Genomic DNA, 13,082 nt, shown 5'->3' on the forward strand with positions numbered 1-13,082 from the left:
ACTTGATCATGGGGGATAATTGTTTTGATGTGTTCTTGGAGTCTGTTTGCCAGTATTTTATTGAGTACTTTTGCATCAATGTTCACGAGGGAGATCGGTCTGTAGTTCTCTTTTTTTTGTTGTATCCTTGTTTGGTTTAGGAATCAGGGTAATTGTAACTTCATAGAAAGAGTTTGGTAGGGGTTATTGGACTATTTAAATAGTTTATCTGGTCTTGATTTAACTTAGTTATGTGGTACCTATCCAGAAAATTGTCCATTTCTTTTAGATTTTCCAGTTTTGTGAAGTAGATGCTTTTGAAGTAGGACCTAGTGATTCTCTGGATTTCCTCAATGTCTGTTGTTATGTCCCCCTTTTCATTTCTGATTTTGTTAATTTGGATGCTCTCTCTGTGTCTTTCACTTAGTTTTGATAAGGGCTTGTCTATCTTGTTGATTTTCTCAAAGAGCCAACTCTTTGTTTCATTAATTTTTTTGTATTGTTCTCTTTGTTTCTATTTTATTGATTTCAGCTCTCACTTTGATAATTTCCTGGCGTCTATTCTTCCTGGAAGACTTTGCTTCTTCTTGTTCTAGAGCTTTCAGGTGTGCTGCTAAGTCACTAGTGTGAGATTTCTCCAACTTCTTTATGTGGGCATTTAGTGCTATGAATTTCCCTCTTAGCACTGCTTTCATAGTGTCCCATAAGTTTGGGTATGTGGTATCTTCATTTTCGTTGATCTCTAGGAAGTCTTTAATTTCTTTTTTTTATTTCTTCCTTAACCCATTGGTGATTCAGTTGAGCATTATTCAGTTTCCATGAGATTGTAGGTTTTCTGTAGTTTTTGTTGTTGTTGTTGAAATCTAACTTTAAACCACAGTGGTCTGATAGAACACGGGAGGTTATTCCAATTGTTTTGTATCTGTTGAGATTTGCTTTGTGGCCAAGTATGTGGTTGATTTTAGAGAAGGTTCCATGAGGTGCTGAGAAGAAGGTATATTCTTTCTTGTTAGGATGGAATGTTCTGTAGATATCAATTAAGTCCATTTGAGTCATGACTTCAGTTAAGTCCTTTATTTCTCTGTTAAGTTTCGATTTGGGAGATCTGTCCAGTGGTGAAAGTGGGGTGTTGAAGTCTCCCACTATTAATGTGTGGGGTTTTATATGTAGTTTAAGCTTTAGTAATGTTTCTTTTACATATGTGGGTGCCCTTGTGTTTGGGGCATAAATGTTCAGAATTGAAACTTCATCTTGATGGATCTTTCCTGTGATGAGTATGTAATGCCCTTCTTGATCTCTTTTGATTGATTTTAGTTTGAAGTCTATTTTGCAGGATATCAGGATGACTATACCCACTTGTTTCTTAAGACCGTTTGATTGGAAAGTCTTTTCCCAGCCTTTTATTCTTAGGTAGTGTCTATCTTTGAATTTGAGATGTGTTTCTTGTATGCAGCAGAAAGATGGGTCCTGCTTTCATATCCATTCTGTAAGCCTATGTCTTTTTATAGGTGAATTAAGTCCGTTGATATTAAGGGATATTAATGACCAGTGATTGTTCATCCCTGTTATTTTTGGTGGTCGCATGTGTGTACTTCTCTTCTTTGGGGTTTACTGCTGTTTTTTCCAGGGTATATCTTACTTCCTTAGGTTGGAATTTTCCTTCTAGTGCTTTCTGTAGGGCTGGGTTTGTGGATAAGTATTGTTTAAATCTGGCTTTGTCTTGGAATGTCTTGTTCACTCTATGATGATTGGCAGTTTTGCTGGGTATATTAGTCTAGGCTGGCATCCATGGTCTCTTAGTGTCTGCATTACATCTGTCCAGGTCCTTCTGGCTTTCAAAGTCTCCATTGAGAAATTGGGTGTTATTCTGATGGGTTTGCCTTTATAAGTCACTTGGCTATTTTCCTTAGCTGCTCTTAATATTCTTTCTTTATTCTGTACATTTAGTTGTTTAATTATTATGTGGCGAGGGGACTTTTTGGGGGGTCTAGTCTGTTTGGTGTTCTATAGGCTTCTTGTATCTTCATAGGCATTTCCTTCTTTAAGTTGGGAAAGTTTTCTTCTATGATCTTGTTGAATATATTTTCTGTGTCTTTGAGTTGGTATTTTTTTCCTTCTTCTAACCCTATTATTCATAGGTTTGGTCTTTTCATGGTGTCCCAAATTTCTTGGACATTTTCGTTCATGACTTTGTTGACTTTAGTGTTTTCTTTGACTGATGAAACTATTTCTTGTACTGTATCTTCAATGCCAGATATCCTCTCTTCCATCTCTTACATTCTGTTGGTTATACTTGCATCTGAAGTTCCCGATCATTTACTCAGATTTTCTATTTCCAGCATTCCCTCTGTTTGTGTCTTCTTCATTTTTTCTATTTCCCTTTTCAGGTCTTGGACTGTTTCCTTCATCTGTTTTATTGCTTTGTCATGATTTCCTTTCAGGGCTTTATTGTTTTCTTCCAGGGCTTTATTGTTTTCTTCTACTTTATTTGTCCTTTCCTCTAGTTTTTTTCATAGCGTTCTTACCATTTTTTGTTTGTCTTTTCCTCTATATAAGCCTCTACCTTCTTCACGATGTTATTCATAAGGCTGTTTTCTTCTGCTTCTTCCAGTTTTTGATGTTCAGGTCTAGATGTTGGAGGCGGGCTAGGTTCTGGTGATGCTGTATTGCTCTTCATTTTGTTGTATGTACTTCTGCCTTGACGTCTGCCCATCTCCTTGTGGTTCGTTCTTGGTCTTATCAATGCACTTGGTCCAGACAGAGCTGACAGATTCAGGAAGTCTCTCTCTCTTGTCCAAATGGGAGCTCTCTTGTCCAGATGGGAAGTCCGGGGCAGGATGGGAGCTCTTGTCCATTCGGGAAGTCCAGGCAGGATGGGAGCTGGGGGCTGGTCTCTAAGTCTCAGGAAGTGGCTGGGTTCTCTGGTGATGATGGGCATGGGGGCAGGGCATGGAGATTGCAGGGTCTGCCAGGGAACTTGGAGAAGGGGAGCCTTCCCAGTAGAGGTAGAAGGGAACCTGCCCAGTGGCCAGAACCTGGGGCCAAGTTGGGCAGGTCTACCCTGGAGTGGCTGGTGCCCAGGGATGGGGTCTAGGCTGAGTGAGCCCAGGCACTCACCTCTTGTCCAGAAGGGAAGTCTGGGGCAGAATGGGACCATCTATTCTTTTTGGATGTGAATTCTTTTTGTTCTAGAACTTAGAGGTGTGCTATTAAGTTACTGCATGAGATCTTTTCAATTTCTTTATGTAGGCACTTAGTATTACAAATTTGCCTCTTAGAACTGCCTTCAGTGTGTCCCATAAGTTTGGGTGAGTTGTATTTTCATTTTATTAGATTTCTATTTCTTTTTTAATTTCTGTCTTGACCTAATTTTCATCCAGTAGTGAGTTGTCCATGAGTTTGTAAGCCTTCTGTTGTTGTTGAAACCCAACTTTAATCTGTGGTGCAGGCAGGATGCAGGGTGTTTCAATTTTCTTGCACTAATTAAGACTTGCTTTGTGTTCCATGGTGTGGTCAGTTTTGGAGGAAGTGCTGAGAAAAAGGTATATTCTTTTGTTTTGGGGTGAAATGTTTTGTAAATATCTGCTAGGTCCATTTGGTTTATGGTATTATTGAACTTTAGCATTTCTCTGTTTGGTTTTTGTCTGTATGACTTGCCTATTAGTGAGAGTGTGGTATTGAAGTCACCCACTCTCACTGTTAGAGTCAATATGTGATTTTAGCTGTTATATTCACCACCATATTTCAGTGGTCCTTTTGTTTGTTGAATAATGTTTAGAATTGCAATATCATCTTGGTAGGTTTTTCCCTTGGTTAGTATGTAGTATCCTACCCTATCTCTTCTGATTAGTTTCTGCTAGAATAGAAATAGTTTCTGATTAGAATATATTTTATCAGACATTAATATAGTTGCATATTGCTTGCTTCTTGGGCTCATTTGTTTGGAATACTATTTTTCATCATTTTACCCTGAGCTGATATCTGTCATTGATGGTAGAGTATGTTCTTGTGTGCAGCAGAAATATAGATCCTGCTTTCTAATCCAATCTGTTAGTCTGTGTCTTTTTACTAGTCAATCATGGCCATTAATGTTGACAGTTATCAATGAGCAGTGTTTATTGGTTCTACTGGTGTGCATCTACCCCCTTTTGATTTGTTTGTCTGGAGTTATTTATTTCTTATGTTTTCCTGAGTGTTATTAATCTCTTCAGATTAAAGTTTTCCCTCTAGTATTTTCAGTAGGGCTGGATTTGGATGTTGATTCTGCTTAAATTTTGTTTTATCATGAAATGTTTTTCATTCTCATGTATTGTGATGGATAGTTTTGTGGGATATAGTAGTCTGGGCTGCCATCTGTGGTTTCTTGGAGTTTGTAGAAATCCTGTCCAGCTCCTTCCCTCTGGCTTTCAGAGTCTCCACTGAAAAGTCATGTGTTGCTGGGCAGTGGTGGTGCACACCTTTAATCCCAGCACTTGGGAGGCAGAGGCAGGTGTATCTTTGAGTTTGAGGTTAGCCTGGTCTACAGAGTGAGTTCCAGGACAGCCAGGGCCACCCTGACAAACCCTGTCTCAAAAAACTAACTAAATAACTAACTAAATAAATAATATTTTAAAAAATAAAATAAATGCCTTTAACATTAGTTTCTTTTCCTTCCTGTATTCTGATTATTCACAGATTTGGTCTTTTCAGATGTCTCAAATTTCCTGGATGTTTTTAGCTTGGATCTTTTTTTTTTTTTTTTTAGATTTTTTTAAACATTTTTTATTGCTTTAGGCTCTTTGACTGAGGCATCCATTTCTTCTATCTTGTCTTTAGTGCCTGAGATTCTCTCTTCCATCCCTTGCATTTTGTTAGTGAGGCTTATCTCTAAGGTTTTGTTTGGCTTCTTAAAATTTTCATTTCCCGTTTTAGTTTTCTTTAGTGATTCTATTTCTTAAATTCTACTTTCATGTCATGAATTGTTTTCATTGCTTCATTCCACTGTCTGTGTTTTCACAGACTTCATTAAATGATTTATTCACATCCTCTCTAAGGTTGAACATAACCATAATAGCTATGTTGAAGTCCTTGTCTTGCATTATGGCTGTATTGCATTTCTCAGGCCCTACTGCAGTAGGGTTGTATGTTCTGGTGGAGGCATATTGTGCTGGCGATTACTGACTGGTTTTGTTTGTTTGTTGTTTGTTTTGTTGTTGTTTGGACTGCTTTTTAATTTATTTTATTGATTCTTTGTGGATTTCACATCATGCATCCCAATCCCACTCATCTCCTTGTCCCTTTCTATCCATTCTCCGTCCTTGCAACCCTGACCCAAAATAAAATAAAATTTAAAACAAAAACAAACAAACAAAAAGTCTTGGTATGGAAGCTGTAGGGTGCCATAATGAGTCACACAGTGTACCCTTCCATCCCTTTAGTCCATACATCTTTACTTGTAAGCGTTCATTGCAATGAGCATTAGTCTGACTCAAGGTCTCTGGCTTCTGCTACACCCTTAATACTGAGCACTCACTGGGACTCCTCTTGGATATCCTTGTTGTTGCCTTGTGTCATGGAGATCCTGCAGCAAGTCTGGTGCCTTCACATGCTCCAGCAGTTCATAGATGATGTGCATGTTGGAGCAGGACAACTCATAGCCCTGGGTCTGGATGGTAGGGTTAGTCAACCTACCAGTTTTCCTCTGTCCATTCAACCGGAATGAGCTCTCCAGCACTGCCCCACTATCACACCCAATGCAGCAGGCACAAGGAGTGGCCAGTTCTTCTGTTCTTACACCCTCAGGCCAGCTCACCTGTACCTACACCACCACGGCTAGCTCTACTGTTTTGCCTAAGCAAGGTGCAGGACCTGCTCTCCTGAATGCTGTAGTTGGTAAAGTGAAGGGCCAGTTCTCTGGCTCTAGTGCTCCTGAGGCCAGAGGCCAGCTCTCCTTCCTGCTGCAGGTGGCAAGGGGCATGTATTTTGGATGGAGAACTTCTTCCCCTCCCCCATGCTACCACACGGCAGGTGAAGGGGGTGATCAAATCTCCTGCTCTCATGCCCTCAGGCTGGCTCATCTGCACCCCTGCCAACAGGGTCAGCTCTACTATATGGCCCAGGTGAGGTGCAGGGCTCGTTCTCCGGAGTGCTGCCGATTGACTGCGTTTTTGCACCCATGTCTAGGTATCTGGCACTGGGATGATTGAGGTGATTCTAGGTGTTGATATCTGGTCCTGTCTTTGTTGGGTGGGTGTTCTGTTCCTTGGTTTATGTTGCTCACTCTGCATCTTAGGAAAGTGTATTGGCAGTGGGTTTCCTGGTTAGGGAGTGGTTGTGCAGGTCAGTAAGTGGTAGATAGAGATGGATAGAGTTGGGCTAGGGAAAAAAGCTGGGATAAGCTTCAGGAAAGAGCTAAGAGGATCCTGTTCACACTTAGCAATGGGGTTCAGAGAGCATTGAAGATGTAATGGGAAGAGAAAATCCCCCAAGTTGATTACAGTAAGGTAAAGCTTTATTGGAGAGACAGGGATGAACGTGTTAGAGGGACTCTGGTTCTGAACCCACTGAACAAAGTTGAAATGGGAGGAAGGGAACCACTAAGCAGGCTGTTACTGGGCCGAGGCTGGTTGTAATAGAGGATAGGAGTGACAGTGTGATTCATGTTCCCTGATTCATTAGTCCCTGACACGTGTGGCCACTGGGGGTCCTGGGTAAAAAGTGTTTCTAGCCAGGCGGTGGTGGTGGTGGTGGTGGTGGCGGTGGCGGCGGCGGCGGCGGCCGCGGCGGCGGCGGCGCACGCCTTTAATCACAGCACTCGGAAGGCGAGGCCAGCCTGGGCTACCAAGTGTGTTCCAGGAAACGCGCAAAGCTACACAAGAGAAACCCTGTCTCGAAAAAAAAAAAAAAAAAGTGTTTCTAGGTCTGGAAGCTGACACAAAGGAGTGGGGATGGACTAGGTGGATGCTTAGAGGGTCCACAGAAAGGAGGAAAGCTGGGTCTACTCCAAGGATTAGTGGATTCCCACAGGAATGGGTAGAAGGACGGACCCCTCTGCAAGCAGACTATTTCTGGGCTGGGGATGAGACTGGAACATTTGTAATAGGGGCAAAAATTAGAGTGAGAATCACCTACCCGAGTCCCAGCCTGGTGTGGACACTGCGGGTCCCAGATAGAGAGCATTGCTAGGTATCTGTGGCTGGCACAGGAGATTGGAGGAAGGAGGGTGGCTGGATCCTCTGTGAGGTTTGATGGAGTCCACAGGGTCTGGAGGTAGGCAGGAGAACAAGCAGTCTGCTACAGGGCTTGGGCTGAGACTCCTATGCATTGATTTCAAGGCTACCTGCAGTTATTTAAAAGGCATCTGAAAAGAATCTTTACATTCCTTCCAGAGTACATAATTTCCTCACTCACACTTGCCTTCTCTGTGAGCCGCTGTTTCCCACAGTTCATTCTTTGGTGGGAGTACACCTCTGTCACATTCACAGCCAGCTCCTCTTGAATGCTGGCAAGTTAGTCTGAAGATCAAAGCTGATGGGGATGTGGGTGGTATAAATGGAAATGGAGGCGTGGCCAACTCTCAGGGCGCCTGCTCAGATTTCTGCTCTGTGGATGCTGGGTGCTGGCCTAGAGCAAAGCGCTAAGATGCTTCTCTAGCAGTTTTGCTATCTACTCTCCACACTAATGCTTTAAAGAGTCCATGTGTGCTGTAAAGCTATTTCCTTCGAACAAAAGCATCATTCCTTGAGGGAGGAGACAAGCTCAGGCAACTCACCAGGCTCAGGAAGTAGATAGAACACGACAGGATCCACAAGCTGTCTCCCCAGTGTTGCAGAACCAGCATCAAATCCTAGGGAAGGGGATCCTTGAGCCCAGGTGTTTGCAAGTTGTACGGGAAGTTGTGGGAGGCATCAACCACCTTCTGATGAGATTTTCACCATCTTTGAGTCACCCACGTCCCTGGAAGTAAGCCCTTACCTATGCTCTCAGCACCTTACCTGCGATGAACAGACAGTCATTCCCCTCACTCCAAGAAAAGTCACAGCGGTTTGAAACTCCTAAAATGTGTTTTCGGTCTCTTTCCATCACTGATACACTGATTTTTCTTCATATCTCTGTTCATGGCCTTGTATTTTTTCATGGAACTTTAGTAAAGAAAGTAAATCATGTACTACTAAACTAATACCAAATTTAAGCTCCAAACTCAATCAACACCCGGTACAGTTCCTGCAACACATTAAGTATTTTCAATTCTGTATCCAGAAGTGAGGTCGTGTATGATTTTGTATTAATGTATTAGTGTATTAAGTAACAGAAAATGGCATTGTCATAAGCAATAAGAGAACCCATCATCCAGATCATGTCACGGTGCCCAGGGTGAACTCAGCAACCAAGGCTTGAACCAGGGGTATCAGGAAGCACCTAGGGCTTTGCAGAAAGGGTTCCAGGCCTTGCCTCCAGAGTGCTTCCACCAACACAACCAACTCAAGGCAACAATTTCCTTTGTAAGTTGATGAGCCTTGAGATTATCAGCCCGGAATACACATTCCTAGCAGAACATATGACTGGCTGGCCTTGCTTGAGTCAAATATCTGCTGGCTTCAGCATCAGGGAAGGGTGACATGACCCATCCTGGCCTATGGGCCGCAGCCTCTGTGCGCTGACGTTTGACTGTAAGCAGCGTTTTGACATCAAGTTATTTCCACTATAGTTTTCCCTCAAAAGTACTTCTTGAAATATGACATTTTCATTCTAATTACTTTTCTTGACTTCTTCTCATACACATGTGATCTTCGCCTGAGGAAAGACTTGGCTAAAAAGAGGAAAGAAATGGATTCTTAGGAGAAGGAAAGTGCTAATGAGATGGTGAGGCCGTTATTAGAAGCAAGACTCTCCACCAAGATGGAGATTACGAGCACGCTGTGCTAATTTGAGGGAAATTGATGGCTGGGAAAGGCTGGGAGATGACAAATCAGCAGCTTTCAGAAAGAGTGATGCACATGCTGATCCCCCAAACATGCCCCAGCAGAGAGACAGACCATGGGAACCTGGGAAGATGGAAGGATTTCCACACACCCAGAAGCAGAATGAGAATGGCCGTGAAGTACGGACCCTGGAGAGACTGTGGAGATGGGGAGGAGGGATGGCTTGGCATTCAGTCACCTGCAGCCAACCCTGTTCAGATAGTGATGGTGGTGCCTGCAGCTTCCTGGCCTGCAGCAGACAATGAACCAAGATCAAACATGGCCACCTGTGACACCAGTATCCCAGAACTTAGAATTGTACCTGAGAAACCTGGGATGGAGTTGCCATCCTGAATTGTGAAAGAAAAGTTATATTTCTGATGTGGTTGAGGCTGGGAACTAAGATTTCCTCATTAGCATACGGATTGTGTACTTATTAAATTGTAAGTTTTTCCGCTCTGTGAGACTGTGTATGGAATAGGGCTCACCCATTTCTTGAATATTCGAAAGCTTTACCATTAATTGTACTTAAACCATGATGCAGCTCTGGGGAAATGGGCAGATCAACAATGCAAGTAATGTTTTATACTTAATGAAATCACATCACTTACTCATCTTTTTGAGTAAATAAAAAACACTTTAAAAATCAAAAATGATGCCTTTCCATTGTAAAAAGTTCTAATCAAATGCAGGTATTTTAAAGTATCCATAATTTCTCACTGAGACAAAAGTTTCTATTAAGTATTGGGATCTTTAAGGCTATGGTAAGATGTATGTTGCTACTAAAAGACCATCCAGGCATCAGAGGAAGGCCACACATCTGAGAACACATGGGCAGCACAAATTGGAATTGACTTTTCTTTTTTACTTTTTAAAATATATTTTATTTATTTATTGACAATTTCACTTGGTATACAACATTTTATGATCATATTGCCCCTCAACTCCACCTTTCCAGTCTCCCCCCCCCCCTGCATATCCCAACAAGTTCACCTCCTGTTTTCTTTTTTGGTGGGGAGAGGGAGGGAGAACCATAATCACAATATATTATATATGCTTTAAGAAGATACAAATGTGGGTGGATAAGAAAGGAAGAGTGGATTTGGGAGGAGGAATTGAAGGGAGGGGGGAATGAATATGACCAAAACATATGAAATACTCAAAGAACTAAAGAAAATAGGATTAATAACAAAAATATAATTGTGTGTGTCTCATACCTATAATGTTATCACACAATATTGAAAATGTTGGCATCCTCACTACCATTTCTACTAACTCTTCTTCTAGGATAACTTTTATCACTTATTATATGTAGTCCATTTATTTGAAGTATTTATAGTTCAGTTGTCTTACTTCACAGTTCTCATGCTTTTAAGAACTTTGCAGTGAGCTCAGCATAACAGTGTGCATGAATATAATCCCAGCACATGAGACTGAAGCAGAAGACCATTCTATATTACAGCACTTATCTCAGAAATGAAATAAAAACAAACAAATGCATAAATATATTTTGTTGTTATTCTTTTATTTGTTTATTTGCTTGCTTACTTGTGTGTGTGTGTGTCTGTGTGTGTGTGTGTGTGCATGTGTATATAAACATGCCTGCTATCTCTGTGTGCCACATGTCACACAAGTTGAGATCAAAGGTAAAACTTGTGGGGAAGTCAGTTTTCTGCTTCCACCATGTGGGTTCTGGGGATGGAATTTAGGTTTGTTCCAACAGTGGCAACACCTTAAAGAAAACAGACTCTCTGGGTCCTGTGCTCATTGCATGAGTTGGCTGTTTGAAACCTGGGGCTTAAGCAGGGTCGCTTGGCTCGGCCTGGGAGTAGGGGACTGGACCTGCCTGGACTGAGTCTACAAGGTTGATCTCAGTCCTCAGGGGAGGCTTTGCCCTGGAGGAGGTGGGAATGGGGGATGGGCTGGGGGGAAGGGGAGGGGGGGCGGGAGGGGGGAGAACAAGGGAATCCGTGGCTGATATGTAGAACTGAATTGTATTATAAAATAAAATAAAAGGAAAAAAATGTACAAGAAACAAAAAAGAAAGAAAAAAAGAAAAGACTCTCCTCCCAGCAGCTACCAACTGCCAATAGCTCCTTGGTTAGAGGGTTCAGAGATGCATTAATCTAAAGGAGTAAAGGTAAATCATTAGGAGTCAGTTTAATATTATGTCTATTTAGCAGAATAATAGTAACAAGTTATCCCCTGGGGGCCTATGACTTGTCTACCCACAGGTTCTTAGCCCAGTAATGGCTCTAAGCATGAGTTTCATCTTGTGGTGTGGGATCTTAAATCCAGTAGGAAAGTGGTTGGTTATTGCCATGACATCAATGCCAGTATTGCTCCAGTGGACATGTCTTACCAGGCTAGTCATTAGAGTTGTTACAGAGTTTGAAGTTATAGAACACAGTTAAGATTGCTTTTTTCCTTTAAGAGCATGCCATGGAGGAAATAGGGAGATATTCAGCAGGTTTGACCTTCTAGTACCATGCAATCTAGCCAGTGGAAATAAAGCTTCCAGGTCAGTAGTATCTTAATATCTTCATACTCTGTGACTCAAGGGTGTTGTGTTTTAAGCAGCTCCCAAGCAAATACATAGAAGCTTATTCTTTCTTATAAATGCTCAGCCTTAGCTTGGCTTGTTTCTAGCCAACTTTTCTTAACTTAAATTATCCCATCTATCTTTTGCTTCTGGGCTTTTATTTTTCTCTATTCTATATACCTTTCTTTTCTTCTTTGTGGCTTGCTATGTAGCTGGATGGCTGGCCCCTTGTGTCCTCTCTCCTTCTTTTCTCTTTCTTGAGCCTCTCCTTACAGATATCTCCTTCTATTTATTCTCTCTGCCTGCCAGCCCTGCCTATCCTTTCTCCTGCTTGATTGATTAGGTCAATCAGGTATTTTAGACATGCAAAGTAATACAGCTACACAGAATTAAACAAATGTGCTGTGGGATGGTCTTTCTGTATGCTGTGAATATGTGTTGCTATCATTGGTTAATAAAGAAGCTGCTCTGGCCTATGGCAAGACAGGCTGGAAATCCAAGCAAAGATACATAGAGAAGAAAGGGAGATTCAGGGAGACACTGGGAGCTGCTGGGGGAGCAAGATGTAATAGAACACAGGTAAAGGCATGAGACGTGGCGATACATAAATTAATAGAAATGGGTTAATTTAAGATGTAAGAGCTAGCTAGTAATAGCCTGAGCCATAGACCAAATAGTTTGTAATTAATATTAAGCCTCTGAGGGATTATTTTATAAGCTGCTCTGGGGATGGGCAGGACACAGAAAAGCTTCCAGTTACACAAATGCAACATGAAAGAATGCAACAATACATCTTTGCATCATTAAACAAATATCCCACAGAATAAATGAATGTAACACATCTTAAAATAATATTCCACAACACAGAGGATATAGGTAGATATGGAGTAGAGATGGAGATAGAAATAGATATGGAAGCTTATATAGTAGAGGGTAGGTTTCCATATGACTTCTTATAAGGGTCTTTGGAATTATTTGTCCATTCCATATTTTTTCCTCTACCTTGACCTCCAATCCTTTGTATTCTATTACTCCCCTTTAAACTTTTATCCTACTGTATTTTATCTCACTTCCCTTGAAATTCCCTCTCTCCATGGCCACTTACTAATTTCCAGACCTCTGTGGATACTCCAAATGAAGCATACACATCTGAAGAATTAAAGCTAGCATCCACAAATCAGAGAAAACACCCAACCTATTTTTGTGAATCTTTGTCACCTCATTCAGATTAGTTGTTTCCAGTTTCATCTGTGTATCTGTAACTTTTGTGATTTCACTTTTAACAGCTGAATAATATTTCATTGTGTAAATATATCATATTTTCATTATCCAGTCATCAGTTATTGAGTATCTAAGCTGTTTATATTTACTGGCTATTTTCAATAGAAGTTGCATATGTGTTTTTCATTAGCAAAATGAATTTTTAAAATTCATCGATAGTATCTGAAGTACTGATGGATTTGTTTTTAATTTTTACTGTTGGGTAGCATTACACTGTGGTACAATACGGAGATCACTTTATTCACCTGTTGATGGACATTTAAACTGTGTTCAGTTTGGAGATACCATAAGAAAAACAATGAGCCAGGCAGTGGTGGTGCATGCCTTTAATCCCAGCACTT

Source organism: Peromyscus maniculatus, chromosome 10, assembly GCF_049852395.1.
Source record: "Peromyscus maniculatus bairdii isolate BWxNUB_F1_BW_parent chromosome 10, HU_Pman_BW_mat_3.1, whole genome shotgun sequence".
NCBI classification, from domain to species: Eukaryota; Metazoa; Chordata; class Mammalia; order Rodentia; family Cricetidae; genus Peromyscus; species Peromyscus maniculatus.